Here is an 18,516-nt window from a genome sequence, read left to right on the forward strand (position 1 = left end):
GTGTGACTTTAAGGGGGATCAAAGTCTGCTGAGTTGACAGCACCTTGTGTGAGGGCCACGTTCATTTCATGATGACAGCATACCTAAGGATTAAATCAAACAGAGTTTGGCCTGAGGATACCCCAGTATTCAAGCTATAATGTGAACGATAGCCTAACTTGACACACAAATTGACTGAAAGCTTAACTCAGGAGCATGTTCTGGTAACAGCTGAATCTGCCAATCACAGCAGCTGGGCTCCAGTCAATCATAGATGACAAATTTTTCAAAGCATGTTAAGTAAGACAAGAATTGTGCTTTACCCTATGGATATCTATCTACCTACCTATCTATCTATCTATCTATTTCTGTACCTCCTTTCTGTTCCTAAGTGTAAATTGTAGGGAGTGGATTCACTGAACCTGCGAGCTGTCCTATTTCATGAAAAGCAAATAACAGGCAATTAGATATCTCACTAAATTTGTTGCTATTTTGTCTTTTGACCTTAGTAATGGCAAATGCTCTTGAACATGTAATAAAACCAAGATGGGATAGGTTAACTGATGCTGCTGTCAACATTGATTTTGTGGCTGCGTCTGTAGTGTGCTGCTGTAGTTAGTCAGGTTCTGACTTTTTTTGAGGCCAAGTCTCACTTTGGAAGCTGAAATTATTAATATGTTATGACATGTATGGCAATGCAATAGTGAATTTGAGTGAGAAGGAAAGACATGCTTCGATAGGCGTATGTTACAGAGGATAAATTCATAGGATAAATTGCAAGGTGATTTCTCTGAATACAGTTTAGAAGGGAAGCTGTTTCCACACAGTGAGTCAATCTTCAAATTGTAAAAGAGGTGCCTTCGTTTATTTTTGTGAGGTGGAAGAATATTTTGAAATATTAACTAGTCACTTGCCCTCTTGGTATTTCCTTCTTTCCCTCAACCTGTCCTTGTCCAGTCAGCCTGGCCATCCTGCTGGCATGGCCTCAGGAAAGGTGTGACACCCGAAGACAGCGAAGTCTGGAGTCAGTTCAGGACTTTTGAATCACAGAAGCCCTACCCTTAAGGGACCGGGGAGGAGAGCAGACAGGGCTGAAACTTGGGGACAGAAATTATAAACACGTTCAGAGTGATCTGGAAAGAGGAGCAGACCTGAATTCATTCCTGGTAGAGGTCACAAGGCCCGAAGGAATGTGGGGTACTCATAGGAGGCCAGAGGTGTCACTGACTTTTCAGCATGGAGAGGGCCTGGCATGGGTGACTCAGCACTGACCTGCACGCACTGATGACTGACGACTCGCCACGTCATGGCCTGTCATCTCTTGTGCCCTGGGCTACATAATTGCCAGGAACCTCATGTCCCATTCCAGGAAATGGAGGGCACTCTGAGCTGACTACGTGGTAGTTCTCCCTGACTCATTAGAAAAATGAAATCTTTAAAAAAATACGGTTCTGGGAAATAACCATCTATATTTTTAATAACCATATTTTTTGACCATTGAATTTATATGCTGAACTCAGTTACCGGCCCATTTATATTATTAACCTTTCCCTTCCATGCATCCCCTCAATCCTGCCTTCCCTCTTCCCACAGGTGTCCGGCACCCTCCATTTTCTCCCGCCCTTAAGAAATGTTTATGTCAGAAGAGGAAATTGTAAGTGATTAAGTTTGTATTACCTCACCTAAACATGCTTGCACTTTGATGGGCATTAGAAATTCAGACTGTAAGAGAAAGTCCAAATATTGAAATGTGAGGTTTCTACTCAGTGGTAGGATGGTGGTTTCCCAGAATTTCTCTTCCCAAGTCACTCTGAAGTCCTCCCTTAGAATGAAGGGAAGGTTTAATGATCACACATTAAATTGCTTCTTAAAGAGCAAACACAGTGTTTCACAAACACTATTTTCTTTGCCATTTCATTAAAAAATTTTGTTTCCTTTCCCATGAAATTTTAATACCACAGAAACATTTAGTCTATATGATATTATAATTAAGCTTTATACATAAAAAAAGTAAGAAGGACTTTTTCCCTTCCTATAGTTTGAATATTTACTGTGCCTCCAAAGATACATGTACTAAAATCTCAGTCTCTGGGGTGGTGATTTTGAAAGTTTTTAGAACCTGTAGGAGGTGGGGACACCTGAAAGGTCTTTGGGTCACAGATGGGCCCTTGCAGGGTACTGCAAGACTCCAGCCTTTTCCTCTCCCTCTATTTTGCTTCCTGGCTATGAAGTAAAGGATTTGCTCTACAACTCAAACCCACTATGATATGCTGACTTTCCACAGCCTCAGAGCAACAAGGGCCAACCAAACACAAACTGAGACCTGCAAAACTGTGAGCCAAGATAAATTTTCGTTTTCATAATTTGACTATCTTGGGTATTTGTTATAGTGACAGACAGGTGAGTCATGCAGCCCCCTCCAACAATCAATTTTTGCCCCCTTGGTGGACATATGAGCTCCACTGAAAATGTATTTTAAGTGAAATCTGGAGTCCATAAAACTAGGAAAAATTAGAAGAACCAACTATCCCCCAGGCTCTAGCCCTGTTCCCCAGATATTAAGTAAATCAGGAACCTCATAAGGACGGCAAAGAACCACCTCATGCTCACTCAGGAGCTACAATAACTTCAGGAAATAATATCAGGAAAATTTAGGAAGAGCCAATTTTTATTCTTTGAGCTTATTTAAAATTAATTTAGGTTCAAGACTGGGCCAATGGAATCTGAGGCACCTGACTTGCATCAAAGTGTTCCCACAAACAGACAGCCAACAGAAACCTTTTAAAAATGGCATCCTGTGGCCTTGTTGAACCCTTTCAACAATTGCTTTTTGTTAGAGCAGCATGACAGGCTACTTTGTATGATGAGACCTAATAATGAACTGTTGTGTCTGAGGGCTGTAATTATAAGAAGCATAATAATATCCCACGTTTATATTGCTTGCTTTCATCTTAGTGACTCCCAAGGCATTTTTATACATTACAGCATTAATAATAAAGCAGATACATACATTAATTAAAGCATTCTTTTTCCTAAATGTAGCTGACAAAAGTCTATTACTATGCAAAACAGTGAGCGGTCTGGTTAGCACTTGTAGAAGAGTTGAGCTTTCTCAAAGTCTATGTGGTTTTGCTCTAGAACAATCTAACTTGCTTTTGACAGCTTTGCCCATTTCCATTTGGTAGTACGCCAGGTCCAGGAGTTCATTCATTCATTCATTCATTCATTCATTCATGCATGCATGCATGCACTGAATACCTGCCTCAGCTATGTTTTGCCTGTGCCACCCATTAGGATAGGTGCCAACTTCCTTTGGCATGTACCCACGCTGCAAATCAGGGTGCTCTGAAGGCAAAAAAAGCTACAGTGCATGGGAAATGTGAAGATTGCCTTCCTGGCACTTGCTTTGGGTTTGACAGTCTTTTTAAACACATTCCAACACAAGGAGCCCTCATGTCTCCACGGAATTAAATCAGAGACACAGGCAACCTCCTTCTGCTTGATACCGCAAAGTCTTACAGGCCCCCCACAAAAACAAGCACCTGTGCAGTCACAGTAACCTCACTGATAGCTGCTTTTGTTTTGAAAACTTTATGCTGCTCGCAAGGAGGAAGCGGCGGCCTGGATGACTCAGCAGCCCAAGTCCAGTCCCATCTTTCTAGCTTTGCTCAGGCTGGTCAGTCTTTTCCAGCATGCCCAGGCAAGTCCATGAGTCCCAGACAAGTCTTCCAAAGAGATAGATTGGTGCTCTTTCTGCATAGAGGAAGTCTTAGTCTGTTTTCTGTTGCTGTAACTGAATATTGCATTTATAATTGCCTGGAAATATTACAGCTTTATGTACATCATGGTTCTGTGGGGGTAGGAAGCCTAAGAGTACCGTGTCACTATCTGGGCAGCATTTGATGAGAGCTTGCTGCAGGTAGTACAGCTAGACAGTATCACATGGCGACACAGAACAAGCTTGTTCATTTGGGTCTTTCTCTTCTTATAAAGTCACTAATGCAGTCACGGGAGGAAAGATCCTGCCCTCATGATTTGTAATCTTAATTACGTCCCAAGGGCCCCACCCCAAAAGTTCTTAACATATCACTTTTCAAATTACGTTTTAACATGAGTGTCAGTGGGGACACACACTCAGACCAGGATACAGGGTGCACCCAGGAATATAAGCAATGAGTGGCTACCTCTGTAGGGTGACTGGGGGTGCTGGGAGACTTTTTGACACATGGAGGTATATGCCTCCAACTTTCAGGTGCCTGAGGTCCACTAGAAAGATCTCGAAAGGTTTCAACTTCCAATCTCTTGATTTTTTGGTGAAGGTCAGAGCTCAATATAACAGGAAGGAGAGTGGTAAATGCAGGAAAATGCTGTTAATGATATTGTTAGAGGCAAAGGACCCCCTCGGAGTTCTTCCTGCAGCTATGATGTATTCAAAGCCTAGGTCTAGGCCTCCCGCACAGCTTCAGCTTCAGCAGAGAATGTACAGACTGATTCTCTGATGCGTCATTTTTTACACTCCTCCTCCAACTTGTCTCATAGGCCCAAGAAATAGGGAAGAGGCGTACTAATAGACTTTTCCTTAATGAACTGCCTTAACTGAAGCATGGTATTCATAGTCTAATGTTTTTTAATTTTTTTTTAAAACAGGGAATTTCACTTCTCAGAAATGTACACTCAGGAGGCTGAGGCATTAAAATGGCTGTGAGTTTGAGGCCAGCTTGGGCTACAAAGTGAATCCAAGTCCAGCCTGAACTGCATAGCAAAGCCTTGTCTCCAAAAGAGAAATAAATAAACAAAAGGGAGAAATGTACTCTAGAGGAGAATACAATTTATTACCTCTCTCAAGTGTGAGGCTGGACAAATTAGCATCATTCTCATGGTGCGATGCTTCCTACCTTGTGAGGCTGCCAGACATCTGCATATCCACATTCTGTTATCATGTCTTCAGGACACAGAGATCAACATAACTTCAAGGATGTGACCATGCAGCAACACAGGGCCCTGACTCAGAAAGGCCCCACATTGGTTTAATCTTCTGCTGTCATCATCTTGAACAATTTTTAAACAAGGGCCCTCACATTTTCAATTTGCACTAGACCATGCAAATCATGGGCAGGCATCTTGGACGTGGATACCTCTGGGAAGCCTTTTCCAGGTCCCAATGAGAACTGGCCACCATCTTCTGGGCTCTACACAAGTCTGATCTTTCCCTTAGTGAGACAACATTTTCCGGCACTTCTCTATGAGACAGTAAACCTTCTGAGGGAAGAGACTGTGACAGAACCTCCTTGTACCTTTAACACATTAAGGAAGTAACGGCGCTGGGCAGCATAGAGTGGCTGTGCAACAGACATTTCCAGAATGAATTTTTAACATTTTGAATGCACTATGAACGTCTAATAAATACTGGAATATTTCTTAAATAAACTGATTAATTCATTTATTAAATTTTTATTTTGTTATAGGCTTTGTGTAGGTCTTTTAAACTTATAAAGTGAAAAAATGGGTGGTTCAACACGAAATTTTCACCCGAATGTGTTTTCATTTTTCTTTTCTTTTCTTTTTTTTTTTTTTTTTTTTTGCACTGGGGATTGAACTCAGACCTAGTGCTTGCCAAGCAGGCACTTATGCCACTGAGCTAAATCCCCAGCTCACCCCAAAGTGGAGATTAACAATCAACAAGTAGTCTAAAAACACAGGATACTAAAAATTCTATTAGTTCCTCTAAAGGCAAAATAGGGTAGAGTAAATGAATAGCGCAGAGCTCTTCTCAAAGCAGCCGGAAGTTAAGTCCTACAGATACGGGCTACGGTGCCCAGCTTGCCAGAGATGTCCAAAGGAGGAGTTCAGGATGAGACCTTGAAGCTACAGAGAACTTGTTTCTTTTGATTTAGAAACCTGAAAGAAGGTCAGTGCTGATGGAGCTTTTGGGGAGTGAGGATACTACAAGAGATGAGGTTGGACAGGCAGGCAAGACCAAGATGCTATGTTCTGATAGTAATTTTCATTTTATTCAACATAAACAAGGAGCTTTGGAAGAGCTTTAAAATATTAGTGGAGTCCAATCCAATACATCCTTTCAAAATAATTTTTTCAGCTGCATAGGGAAAAATACAATGGATGTGAATAATAAATAATAAATGATGGCTGTCAGGACACTGAAGAGGGGACTATTGCAACAATACTGAGAAGAGGAGTTGGCTTGGTTTAGATGGCAATGGATAAAAGAAGAGGAGGATTGCTGAATACTTTGGTGGTACTTATTATTGGTATAACAAAGGTGGTGAAGGCCAATGAGATGCTCTGATTGAGATGGTTCACACTGAGAAAAGAAGTGATCTGGGTTCCATAGAGGCTAAAAGTCAGGATCTCAGGTCCAGATAGCTGAAGCTCAGGTCAGAGTTAAAGGGGTGGCATTAATAGTTCTTGGTACAGCAGACATAAAAATGGGAAGCCTGACCATTCTGTATCTATAAAGTTGTTTCTTGCTTAACCAGAAGTTTGGGAACGTAAGATGCAGATAAGATACCTTCTATACTGCAGAAAACATGCTGAAAACTTAGCTCTCATTCTTGGTATCTTTGTGTTTTGTTTTTTTTTCTTCAAAAATGAATGACTGCTAGATTTCCTTGAGTTGGAAGTGGAAATTGCCACTAGTTTCTGTTGTTTGTGACTATGATATGAGACTAATACAGTGTCCAATAATTTGCTAGAAGCCACATCAAGAGAGAAATCATCTTCTCTCTCTCCTACTCTTTAGTAAGGCAGCTATGAGGGAGAATTAGCTTTCACTTGGATTGGCTACCAGAAGAAGTGGAGTTTTCAGAGTCCATGAGCATAGTCTTCTTTCAGAGCAGCTGTAGGGCAAGTCCAACAATGTCAATGGAGATATAGAACCTCAGGACTTTTAGACTTCAGAAAGCACATGGAAAGGTATGGAAGGGAGTGCTGAGGTGGAATTTGAGTTCTGAATGGGGAATAGTACACGGATAAGAGTTGAGTAGATAATGGCTAGAAGTAAACACTGGACTTGGAAACCAGTTATTACATCCAACAGGAATGTGAAGCATGATCTTGTAGAGATAGATGGGCTGCGCATATCACAGCTTTGGTCCCAAATATGTCACTTAGTGATAGGGAGATGCCAGAACTTGTGCCCCTGCAAGCACTGATAGAGTTGGAATGCAAGACTACTGTTTTGGGTTGGGCTGAATCTCAAGCTGCAGACTGGTCTTGAGCATGTGTGAGCTTATTTAGGGAATTTTCTCCATCTGGATTTTTAATTCTCATATGAGGAAACTTTGGAAGGAAGGCTATTCTGAGATTAACTATGTAAGATGCATGATGTTTTATTTGTACCAGTCAAATAAAACTCTAATTCAGCCTCCTGAATCATGACCATGTCGTGGATGACACCAACTGTCTCAGCCCTGAGTGGACCCCAAGGCTGTCTATTTTATACTCTTATCAGTTACCATTGACAAAAGAATGCCCATCTTTTTAAATGAGCTTTTTACATTAGAGGTTATATGGTGAATTATTTATAACTTTACAAAGAAATATCAACTTTTCCTTAGTGTTTGAGGTAAGAGAGAAAGAGCATAACATACTGCTGTATTCACTTCCAAGTAGATTAAGGTCATTCTCTCATGGCTGCTTTTTTCTTTCCTTTCTTTTATTCCTCTCAAAGCTCATAATGTCCTTTGATGACATTTGGTAGCTGAGTTGACAGATCCCTTCAATTTATCTTTTTATTGTACAATTTGATCTCCTGGGTCAGCATACTTGGAAATAAGGAAACCATAAATTCCTTTTTTCTTAGAGAAATTTAAAAGGTGAAGTGAAGCACTAAATGGAACTTTTAAAAAAGATTCATCTTATATTTGAGTGTTTATCATATGTCAGGCATTAGAATTAAAATGATAAGCCAGAAAAGCTTGTCTTTGAAGAATTTACAGTACACTTGGATAAAATGACTCTCATAGAAGCTACCCTCAGTGGGAAGTATGGTGGTTATAAGAACCAAGTCATTGGGAACACAGTATCTAAATTCAGACCTAAACACTGAATATAAGCTAATAATAAAAGTTTAAGAAGGAGAGAATTTTCCAGGAGAAGAAACAGCGTGTGAGAAGGCCTGGGAAAGAGCCTGGATGTTTGGAGAGCGGGTTAGTCCCATGTGGCTGGAGTGCGGAGGAGAGAGAGGTTGCAGTGAGATGGGAAGTGGAAGGAGGGAACAGATACTGGGGACCTAAGTGGACAAGGTGTGACTTTCCCACTGGACAGGAAGCCACTAGCACACATATGTGAAGAAACCATGTTGATACACAGATATTGCTGGAAGGTGACTCTCAGGGCAGAATGCTTACCAGATGTCAGCAAATACACAGGAAGCTCCTCAAACAGCTGAACATCAATTGAGCAGAGCTGAGGCCTCCCTGGAAGTGACCTCTTGGCTGGTTGTCAGTGCTTTCCCCAGCGTTCACATACCGCAGCTAACTAGCCTTAGCCCCTGAGGCACTCTGGAAGGGCAAGAAGTCCAGGTGACAAAAAGTTGATCTTGACTTTTGCTCCTTCTAGGAAAAGATTTGGAGATTTTTCTTTCACTAGGCAGATGCTCTTTCCCCAAGTTCCTCAATGCATATTTATAAGTAAATTTCACTACTGCATCTGTGAAAACAAATTTCCATAAATAAATATTTATTGGGACAGAGGGAAATGGTACAGGAGGGTAATGAAAAGAATGATAAAATGCTTTGGGTATTGCAGTGCCTTTTTCCTTAAAAGGTAACTCACTGTTGAATTTATGTTTTAGATTCAGAAATTTACGGATACATTTTTCACAGGACTGCACAGGAACTTCTGCATGTGTGACAAATATACACACACTGGAAACTGAGAGGTCCTGTTTTCAGTGGGAAGTCTGTCCACCAAAAGGTGCTGTAACAGATAGAAAAGCACTAATATCATCTGTCATCTGCAGAGATGAAAACGTTAAGCTTCATAAATTAAACCAAGGAAATAAAACAATGGGAATGTTTTAAAACTGCTATGGTATGGATAAGTGGCCCAAAAGTTAAGCTTGGCCTTCAGAATGATGCTATTGGGAGGCGATGAGCTAGAGAGACAAGCAGGAGGTCCTTAGGTCACTGGGGGTGTGGACTTGAAGACCGCTGTGTGATCCAGCCTGCAGATCAACAAGTTCGGAACTCCTGGAGGGGAAACGGGGATTAAATAAAAGACATGGGGGAGACAAAAAGAGACGAAAGCAAGTCGAAATAATCCGATCAAGCTTCCGGTTTATTCAGAAAATAATCACACCTTTTATAGGCTAAGGGCGGGAGCTGAGACAGGAAGAGGTTAAACAGAAGAATACAACAGGGTTACCATCACATCCGGATACGTGACATAAGCAGAAGAGGATTATGGTTAATGTAGGCAGACGCAGTGCCCATAGAGAGAGAGAGAGAGAGAGACATCGAGGCAGCAATGCCTGTCACTCGGCTCCCTACAGCTGTGGGAGTCCACACTGTCACCTTTCTGTTCCTCTTGTGATGTTAGTGGTTTTCTAGGCCATGTGCTCTCAGCTGATGTAATGTGTTTGCCTGAGGCCCAGTGTAATCTTAATCTTGGACTGGAATTCCAAAAATTGATTAGATAAATTAACATTTTTTCTCTTTAAAAAATTAATTAAGTTTATTGGTACAATTTAGATATAAATATAGATATAAAAATAATCATAAATAGAAGCACCTCCCCTCCCTGATAAGCGGTGGTGGTCTAGAAAACTGCAGCCCTTCCAGGGGGAGAACCAGCAGCAGCTCCTGAGATCCATGCCATGTTGGAACTTAGGACGCTGGGAAGCCAAGCAAGCACCTCCCCTCCCTGGCAGGAGGTGGTGGTCTGGCAGACTGCGGCCCTTCCAGGGGGAGAACCGGCAGCAGCTCCTGAGATCCACGCCATGTTGGAACTTAGGATGCTGTGAAACCAAACAACCAGCCTGCCTCCTTGCTAAGCAATAGTGAACCTACTGATGCTGATACACGGCCTAGAACCAAATATCCCATTCCCCTATCCCCCTTATCCCCCCCCCCACTGCTGCCCATTAGCAAATGGAAACCAGAAATCTGAGCATCTCCTGGGAGATTGACCACAGCAAATAAGGGGGACTTCCTTCTACCATTTCTTTGAAGGCAAATATTTTTATTACTGTTTTGCTCTTTTCTGATTAATGGTACTGCTCTATTCCATATTCTGTTTGGGTAAGTTCTATAGTGTTCTATATTTCATCTCATTTTGATATACGTGATTAAAAGAACAACTATTATAAAGATAACAAAATATACTGTGATACCTATTACTGTTATCCCGGTAACCTGCTGTGATTGTACCAATTTCACTGTACAATCTTAGTTGGCTTTATTCTGTCTTATTCTGTTGTATTCTTTCAAAATAAAATTTTAAAAAATAATCATAAATAATGATTTATTATAGGGAATTTGTGCGTGTACATGATATTTTGTGATTCTTTTTTTCCCTATTCTCTTATTCTCCCTTCAACCCCTATTCTTCTCCTTATTTACAAAAGCTTTTATTTTCTTCTTTCCTTGTTTTTTCTTTCCCTTCCTTCCTTTTCCTCTCTCTGTTCTCCAGTTCCCTTTCCCATTTGAACATCTTCTTCCTATTTCAAAATACCTGCTATATAGTTTGTTCCTTATTTGCACTTTTGATTTCTCACACCACAGAAACAATGTGATATTTACGTTTGTCTGATTTATTTCACTTGAGTATGCATCCATTGACCTAGAAATGGTTCTAGTTTATTCTTTTTTAAAGCTGAGAAGTATTATACTCTATTTAAAAAGAAACCCACATCATCCTTATCTATTCATCAGTTGATGGGCATTTGGGCTATTTGCAAGATTTTACAATTACAAACTGCACTATAAACATAGGGATGCATATACCACCGTGGTATAGTTCTTCTGGAAGATACTGGAAGAGAGGTAAGTAGGTGAAATGGAACTTCTAGTTTACACTGCTGAGGTATCTCCACACTGATTTTCATAGTGCTTGTACCAGTCTACACTCACACCAATAGTAGGAAAGGGTTCCTTTTTCCCCATAACCCCACTAAATTTGTTATTGGTTAACTTCTTGATAATAGCCATTCTTTCTGGAGAGGGATGAAATCTCAGCATTGTTTTAATTTGCAACTCTTGAATGACCAGTGATGTTGAACATTTTTTCATACATCTACTTGCCATTTCTAATTGATCTGAAAAGTATCTATTCATTTCAGATACCCATTTTTTGGATTAGGTCTTTAAATATGGAGAGGTCTGATTTTTTTCTTTTTTGTGTTCTTCATATATATGCTAGATATTAGTCCCTTGTTCAAGGAGCAGCTGGCAAAATTTTTTCCCACACAGTGGATTGTCCCTTTACTTTGTTGATGATTTCTTTTGCTATATAAAAGTTTTTTAATAAGATGAGGTACAGTTATTGATTTTTTGTAATATTTCCCATATGATCAGGTTTCGTTCTACCTATCCTCTCTTCCAGTAGATTTAATGTTTATGTTTTTGTATTTAAATCTTTGATCCATTTTGATTTTAGTTTAGTACATGGTGAAAAATATTGATCTAACTTTAATCTTTGGCCTTTGGAAGGCCAGTTTTTCCAGCACTATTTATTAAGAAGACTATCTTTCTTCCAGTGAAGGTATTTGCCCTTTGTCAAAGATAAGAGGGCTGAGTGTACCTGGAGTTGTTTCTGCATCTTCTAATCTACTCCATTAATCCTTGGGTATGTTGTTGTTGTTTTTGCCAGTACCATGTTGTTTTTAACACAGTAGTTTTGTATATAATTTCAGGTGAGGAATTGTGATGGCCCTTGCCTTGCCTGTGTTGCCCAGAATTGTTTTTGCTACTTAGGCCACTTCTGGTTCCAAATAAATTTTATAATTGTTTTCTCCAATTCTGTGAAGTATGCTATCAGTATTTTGATTAGGATTGCATTAAATATATATAACAATTTTGGGAGTGTGGCCATTTTCACTACATTGGTTCTTCCTATCAATGAGCAAGGGATATCTTTTCATTTTCTGACATTGTCTTCAATCTCATTTTTCAGAGTACTGTAATTTTCAAAATATAGGTCCTTTTCTTCCTTTGTTAGACTTATTCCTATTTCATTTTTTTAATGGTACTGTGAAGGGTGGAATTTCTCTATCAGTGAGTTTATTATTCATGTCCAAGAATGCTATTAATTTCTGAATGTTGACTTTGTATCCAACTACGTGATTGAATTTGGTTATTAAATATAGAAGTCATTTGGTGGAGTTTTGGAGGTCTTCTATGTAGAATACCTTATCCTCCATAAATAATGATGATCTAGCTTCTTCTTTTCCTACCTTTATTCCACTTATTTCTTTCTCTTGTCTAATTTCTCTGGTTAATATATCCAGGACTATATTGAATAGAAGTGGTAATAGTGGACATCCCTGTCTTGTTCCTTATCTTTAGAGTGAAACCATTAGGTTTTCAACCATTCAATATGATTCTAGCTGTTGGTTTCTCAAAGACAACTTTTAGCAGATTGAGATAAAGACCATCTATTCTAATTTTTATAGCATTTTTATCATCAGTGAATGTTGGGCTTTGTCAGTGCTTTTTCCTGAATCAACTGAGATAATTGTGTGATTTTTGACCCTGCTTATGTTTATAGGGTACGTCACATTTATTGATTTGCCTCTACTGAACCATCCTTCCATCTCTGGGATAAATCCCACTTGGTCATAGTATATAATCTTCTCAATGTCTTGCTGCATTCTGTTTGCTAGTATATTATTAAATATTTTTATGTCTATATTCACTAGGGAGACTGGTTTGTAGCTCTTTTTTGGTTAGATCTTTCTCTGGTTTTGTTACCAGAGTAGTACTTGCTTCTAGGAATGACTTTGTGAGTACTACTTCCCTTTCAGTTTCACTAGGACACTGAGGAGAAATAACATAGCATCTCTAAATTTCTTAGAGAATTCAACAGTGAATCCATGAGAATCTAGGCTTTTCTTTGTAAGTTTCAAATTACATCTTCAATTTTTTTATACTGGTTTATTTAAGATTTTTATATTTTATTGATTCAGTTTTGGTAATTCATTTGTACTCAGTAATCTGCCCTTTTCTTCTTTGTTTTTTTTTTTATAGGATAAAGTTTCTTGAAGTAGGTATTTGTGATCTTCTGGATTTCTAGTGTCTGTTGTGCATTCACCTTTTTCATTGCCAATTGCACAGATTTTGAATCTTTTCTCTTTTTTGTTGAAAAAAAAGGTTTTAAAATCTAAGGTTAGTTAAAATTATATTAATTTTATTTAATCTTTCAAAGAACCAACTCTTTGATTGATTGACTATATTTTTTTCTTTAGTTTCAAATGTATTCATTCTGCACTGTCTTTTATAATTTCTTCCCTTGCATGAGCTTGGGGCTTGACTTGCTTTTTTTCTTCAAGTTTAAGTTTCAGCATTATGCTGTTTCTTTGAGCTTACTCTTTTTTCTTATGTGGGTATTCACTGCTATAAATTTTCCTCATAAGACTACTTTCATTGCATTTCCTAAGTTCTCATATGCTGTATTAGCATTATCATTTAATTGAGAAACTTTAAAGTTTAAATTAATTTCTTCTTTAATTTCACCTGTGACCCATTGGTTATTCAACAAGGTGTTGTTTAATTTCCATGTGTTTATATAGTTTTTGTGGTTTCTTTTGCCATTGATTTCCAATTTCATTGCACTATGGTCTGATAATATGATGGAATAATTTAAATTCATTTGCATTTATGTAAGCATGTTCTATGAGCTACTATGTGGTCTATTTTGGAAAACATCCCACATGCAGCTGAGAAGAATGTGTATTTTGATGTTGTGGAGTGGAACACTTTGTAAATATCTACTAAGTCCCATTGTTCACAGGTTTCATTCAATTGTGATATTTCTTTGTTGATTTTGTGTCTAGCTGATCTTTCTATTTGTGATAGTGGGATGTTGAGGTCTTCCATTTCAAAGGTGCTAGTACTTTTTAAATTTTTCTATGCCTGTTAATACTCGTTTTATATAGTTGGGTGCCCCAGTACATATATGTTTATGATTGTTATCTCTTTGTCTAAGACTTTTCCCCTACTAAGTATGTAGCGACTTTCTTTGTTTCTTTTGATCAGTTTTGGCTTAATGTCTACTTTGTTCACAAATAGAATAGCTACTTATGCTTTTTTTCTGGATTCCTGTTACATGAAGTGTTGTTTTCTATCCTTTGACTTTGACTAGATATAGTCTATGTATCTCTTTTACAGTTAAATGTGTTTCTTATATGCAGCATAATGTTGGATCATTTTTTTCATGATCCACTCTGTCAGACTTTTTTTACTAGTAATCAAATTCCTGACCTCGCACTTGCCAGCCAGGTGCTGTGCCACTGAGCTCTCTCTCTGGCCCCAATCTGTTTCTTTTGATTGATGAATTGAGACCATTTATATTGATAGTAACAACTGACATGTACTGGTATATCCTTACATTTTTATATTATTTTCTTATTGCTGGTCCCCTGTCTTTCGCCTCTGTTCAGTTGCTTGTCTTGCCTAGTGGATTATTTCTACTGGTGTTCTTGATCTCTTTCTAAAATATCATGGCATTTTAGAGAGCTGACTTGCTGTTCATGAATTTCTTCAGTCATTGTTTGTCATGCATTTATCTTATTTCTCTGTTAATTTTGAAAGATAGCAGGTTTACATAGATAGCTTTGCTAGGTTGGGGGTTGTTTTCTTTTGGGATTTGAAGTACTTTACTGTAAGCTCTCCTTTACTTAAGAGTTTGTTTATAGAAGTCTTCTGTGATTCTGATGTACTTTCCTTTATAGGTGATTTATTTCTTTTTCTTTAACAGCTTTTAATATTCTCTTCTTGTGTTGAATTTCTGGAGTCTTGACCATTATATGCCTTGCTGTAGATTTATTTTGGTCATAGATAGTTAGAGTTCAATATACTTCACTTATCTGTATGTCAAGTTCTCTTTTCCATGCTTGACAAGTTTTCAGCCATTACTTCTGTAAACAGAATTTTTATGTTGTTTTCACTGCGTCCTGCATTTTTATTGACTTTGATCAAACTTATGTTATTCTTCTTTGCATCATCTTGTAGCTGTTGGATTGATTTTTCATGACTGCTTGCTATTGTCAAGCAATCTTTCTTTTCATAATAGCTAACTGCAGTCCTATCTTTCAGACCTAGTATTCTGTCTTCACCTGGTTTATTTGGCTGGTTATGTTTTCAGTGTAATTTTTAATGGATATCTGTTTGAATGTGTTTCACGGATCCCATTTCTTTCCTATGTTCAGCATTCATAGTTTTTCATCATTTTACTGAGCTCCTCTTTTTCTATCTACACCTTCTTTAGATTCACTGAGCAAGTCTATCATTTTGATTGTCATCTCTCTTTTTTTCCTTTACATGAGATATTATTTTTGGGCTGATTTTCTCTATAGCCTCATTCATTGGATTTTTAAAATTTTATTGCTACCATTCATGTGTTTTTGTTTTCCTCTATTGCTACCATTCCAGAAAATTTAGGTGGGTGGCTTGTGATTTCTTCTATTTAATTGCTCCCTGGACTTGTCCTGGATGCACTGGAGGGTCTACACTTGCATTTTGCCTATCCATCTTGACATTTTGTATTTTTAAAAATTTTAACTTAATTTTTGTGTCTACACTTACAAATTGCATGCAGTAAGATTCATTAGAATTAAGGCTACCATAGTAAATGTCGATTCCTCAGAAATATCTTCCAGATATAGCTGGTTCTTGACCTTTGTGTCTGTCCCCAGATCCTACCTTCTCAATTTATTAGAAGCTGCTATCTATTTGACTCATCATCCAGTCCTTTGGTACCAGAGCATGGTGATTATTATGATTCTAGGCAATTCCAGTGTTGTCAAACAAGGGAAAGCAACTGAATACAACAGGTATGACACCCTGGCTAAGGTAATACAATTATCAATAACAATAGCATCAATTATAACCTAGAAACTGACAAACTATAATAATGATTCATTTTGTACCTTTAATCATAGCAGCTAGATCTGCAGTTATATAACAAAATCCAACGTAAACCAGGAACATGTATGCTGTGTGTTTCCCTTAGCACAATGATTTTACACTTCTTGTATATAGGACAGTCTTAAGAGGGAGAAGGGAAAACCTGAGAGATTATTGAAAAGAAATGTAGTAAAAGCAAAGCTGAAGAACAAAGAATGATCACCCACACTTTGAAACCTGAAGAAGAGAATAAAAGAAAAAGAATGATGGAGAAAACAAAAGAATATTGACGTGAATCAAGAAGATTAGAGTCAATGTTCACTAACATGAAAATGTCAAAAAAGCAATAAAGACAACTGAGGTTGGCCTGTCCCCCTCCTTGCCCCATGTACCTGGGGCCAGCAGGATCATCAGCTTCACCCCATGGACCTAGGAGCCAGTGGGATCCTCAGTTGCACCTCCTCCTTGCCCTACTGACCTAGGGGCCGAGTGGGATCCTTTCCCCATGACCTTGGAGACTAGCCTCCCCCAACCCAGAGGAAATCAAAAGGGCTTGCAAGACACCTAGTGACACAGCAGGGTCTGAGCTGAGGTGCACACTATAGCTAGTCTTCAGTCATCCTCCCACCCCAACCAAAAGACTACAGTAGCCCATGCACAATTAGCAACCTTCTCAACCACCTGCAGAATCCTGGTGGGCTGGTGGGAGTCTCAGCAACCTTCCAACCTTACAGAGGACTTACAACAGTATGGTGAGTTTCCTCCTCAAATAGAGGACCTTAGTGGGTAAACAGGAGCAGCAGCAAACCTCCCACAGCTATAGGACCTTGGCAAGTCAGGCAAGAGTGTGTTTGAGTCCTTCTTCCATACAGAGAAGACCAGATAGCATAAGGAGTGACAACAAGACCTCCCCCAACCCAGAGGAAATCAAAAGGGCTTGCAAGATACGTAGTACACAGTAGGGTCTGAGCTGAAGTGCACACTATAACCAGGTGGATCTGGCAGCTGGGAACAGCCTAAAACCACAGTAACAATAGGAGCTAAGGGTTGGCTTTAAATCAATACACCTAAACTAGTCAGCCTAGGAAGAATGTAGACCTCACCCAACAGGCCCTGCTGGAGGAATTCAAGTGACTGGCCCCTCCCCTTCATTGTAGGACCCAACAATTTAATAAGCATCAACCACACAGTAGGACCCTAAGGCACACGTGATGGACAGTTGAGACTAGTGCGATTGAAAAGACCAAAATATTACCCAAGAGGTAAAAATGACGAAATAAAAAAGCAAAATGCAATCTTAAACATCCAGTCCATCAAGATAAAGTACAGGAAATATCAAAATAGAGGGCATTAGAAATTGTACACCTGAAATTTCTGAAAAGATAGCAAGTGAAATAAAGAAACAAACCCATGAGACTATAGAGGAAATCAGATTAGAAATAATTTCTCATGTAAAGAAAGAAATGACAACCTTAATTAAGGAGTTGCTGAGTGTAGCTAGAGAAGAAATAGATAAAAAAACAAAAAAAGTACAGAAGCATGGGAAACTAATTGAAACCTTGAATGGACAATATAGAAAACAAGCAGAATCCATGAAACAAATTCAAAGAAACAAAAAATTCTATTGAAAGCTGGCTAAACTGTTTGAAGCTGAGGATAGAATTTCAGACTTTGGGGACAGGACCATAGCTAGTAATCATGAAAGGAAAGAAATTTAAAAGATAAGGCAGCATAAAATGACAATTCAATAGTTTCAAGGTGAGGCAAAGACAAACAATATAAGATTAATAGGTATCAATAAAGATGCAGGAGTCCATGTAAATGAAATTGGTAAACTATTCACAAGAGTAATAGCAGAAAATTTCCCAAACATGGGAAAAGAAGCAGATATACAGATAAGTGAGGCATATAGAATGCCAAACAGTCATAACCAAAATAAATCTATACCCAGATATATAATAATTAAGATCTGCAAAATCCAGCATAAAAACAGAATATTAAAAACTGTTGGAGAAAAGACATCACTTACCTATCAGGAAAAGCATATTAGAATCACAGCAGACTTCTCAGCATAAACCTTCAAGTTAAGACAAGCTTGGAGTGAAGTGTTTCAAGCCTTGAACGAAAACAGCTTTCAATTCAGAGTGATGTACTCTGTAAAACTTTCTTTGAAAAGTAATGGAGAAATAAGATATTTCCATGACAAAGAACAACTGAAGACATACATGTCCACCAAACCAACTCTAGAAAGGGTACTGAAAGACATACTAGATAGAGATAAAAATGACAATTTCCAGAACAATAACAGGAAGAAACCACCAGACAAGGAAAGAAATTAAGCAAGGTGGAAAAGCAGGAGAACAACATGACAAAGTTGAGCCAGTATATATCAGTTATATCCATCAATGTAAATGGCCTCAATGCACCAATTAAAAGAAATAGGTTAACAACA

This window comes from Cavia porcellus, unplaced genomic scaffold (genome assembly GCF_034190915.1).
Source record: "Cavia porcellus strain 051 isolate PalLab524CR breed Dunkin Hartley unplaced genomic scaffold, mCavPor4.1 scaffold_24, whole genome shotgun sequence".
In the NCBI taxonomy this organism is placed as follows: domain Eukaryota; kingdom Metazoa; phylum Chordata; class Mammalia; order Rodentia; family Caviidae; genus Cavia; species Cavia porcellus.